This window comes from Tauraco erythrolophus, chromosome 2 (assembly GCF_009769465.1).
Source record: "Tauraco erythrolophus isolate bTauEry1 chromosome 2, bTauEry1.pri, whole genome shotgun sequence".
In the NCBI taxonomy this organism is placed as follows: domain Eukaryota; kingdom Metazoa; phylum Chordata; class Aves; order Musophagiformes; family Musophagidae; genus Tauraco; species Tauraco erythrolophus.
The window spans coordinates 102178966-102181477 of record NC_141466.1 but is presented as its reverse complement, the minus strand read 5'-3'; positions in this window follow the sequence as shown (position 1 = coordinate 102181477).

The following is a 2512-nucleotide window of genomic DNA, read 5'->3' as shown; positions in this document are numbered from 1 at the left end:
TTAATTTGAGGCTCTTCGTAGTGGCTTCTGAAACTTTAGAACAGCTTTATGCCACAACCCTGAGCTCTTTTAACTTGCTGTGGTTCTCTTGGAATCAAACCAGCTGTCAAATACTGCCTACTTTGAGTCTTAAAATAGCTGAAACCACCAAGTTTCCTGTGGTTTCACATCAAACTGTACGCTTTGTGATGAGTGTGCCTACTGTTGCAAAATAAGGGTGTAGGGCAGAGCTGGGCAACTCAAAGGGTGCATCTGCCACCCCAGTGAAGGGCAAGAGCTGATCAAAGCTCAGAAGGTCCTGAAGCAGTTAGGGAGGAGCTTAGGTTTTTCTGTTCTTTTCTGTATTGCTACCTCTCATGACTTGATCAATGGATTCATGGTATTTTGACAATTTTTTGAGCTGAAGCTCCCAGAAGCTAGGCAGCTACACAGAAATGGCCATTTAAAAAAATCTAGCTCTCATCTATGTGGGAATAAGCTTAAAAGTATAGCACGGGCACACACAATGGCTTAGAGAGCATGTATCGGGAAAGGCTAACCTATTTTTCTCCTCGGTTTTATGATTTGGGGATATGCGTGTGTTTGGAATACGTGTGTATGGCGAGGCAGCTGCCTTAAGACTATTTAGTATTACCTCCTGTGTGCAATAAATAAAATGCAAAAGGCTACCAACTCCTTCTGCCCCTCCCCAAAAGTTAGCATTAAACGAGCCTTAAAAGTAATGCTTCTGTGCAGACTCTGTTTTCTGGAACTTCCAGTGGTCTCACATCTCTGACTAATTCCAGTTGTCATTGAATTAACAATATCAAATGCAGATTGATATCATCTCTCCTGTTGATTAAAACCCAAGAGTTACCAACAACGAAGAGAAGTATTCGAAGTCAATTGTGCTATTGCAAACTGTATTTATATACAGGTTATCTGCAGGAAGTGTTTTCAGATTCAGCAGAGAACAAAGGACAGGCTTCTCTCAGGTGTCTGGGTGACATTCTTATCATTTCAGTGAGAGAAAAACACAGATTTGAAAGCAGCTTATTTACAGCTCTTACTCTCAGGTCATCTTCAAAAACAAAGTCAAATCACTGCCTTCCATAGAAATCCTAAAGTGGGTGAGGGGGCCTGGGATTTCAGTGAGAGCTAATGGTTACTTTTGCTGGAAAAAAAGAAACTGTGGCTGGGATAAAGCTTTTATTCGCTTGCTTATTTCTGATTGGTCTAGTTCTCTAAATCTGCATATGTAGGTCATACCTATAACAAGCAACCTTACTTTGCCTGGTTAAATTTCCTTTCAGGAAGATTGTGTCATTGTTCATTTCAACCTTCTGCAGATTTTTCTGTATACGTAAAGCAGACCCTCCTTGTCACCTTCCACAGCTTCACAAACTCAGAGGCTGTGGAAATAGGAGAAGACCCTGCACTCTGCACTCTACACTGTCAGGAAACTACCCAGTCATGACACCTGGGGCTGAGATACTCTTCTCTCTACTGCTTTGATTCAGACAGCCCTGTACCAACGTAGCCTTGGTTTTGCAAACACATCGCCCCTAGCATGCCCCAAGAATACCCTGAATGCATTTTTGCATATCCAGCCTAATCATCAAATACTACTTGAGTTGTTTTCTTGTTAAGAACACAATGCAAAAAGAATGCAGACTGAGACAAGACTGACTTAAACAAAACAGACTAAGGCAGGTGCATGGGGATATATGGGTGAATTATGCTCCAACAACACCAGAAGGTTGATAAGATTGTATTTACTCTAACCTAACATACCATATGGTAGATGACTCTTCACCTTTTCTCTGCTGGCAATATCCTCTATTGCTTGACTAAAACAGTATTAAAGGGGTCTAGTCACATTCTCACTAGTCACAATGCCTTCTTATTGGGTCTGCTTTTGATATCTTTCTTTATCAGTGTGGATATTTCAGAAATCACGATATCTTAATTATAAAGAATGTATGTGCTCACCAGTGCTTGCTGGTCTGGTGCTGATAGAAACTATAGAGGATGGTACAGCACAGAGGGGAATGATTCTATCCCAGAGGTAGACAGCCCTAATCCAAAGTGAGGTGTCTGCCTAGCGCATGGTAGTGAACACATAACAGAATATTAAATTCTCCTGAGCACCTTCTTCCATGCTAATGAATCCACCTCTGAAACTTCTCTGTGACAATTTATTATATGTAAGCCCAAGTCACTCTGTTAATCCAAGGAGGTAAGATAAAATAGAAAGAACACATTCCAAAATTATTTCTTATTGCATATAACTTTATTTGTAGAGATTAATGCCCCTGAATGATGCCAAACACATTGGTGAGACAGCATGAAGTCAAATGATGTCATTCAGTCACAATTTTCTTGAGGAAATCAGTTTTCCATAGTATTCCATAATTAAGCTACTGTGCATATAACAACAGCTGAAATCCTGCATGTATGGTTGGTGTAGTGAGGAAAAGATAATAAAAAGCAGTGAAAACAGGGGCAAAAAATGTTCAATAGGCTGCCTTTT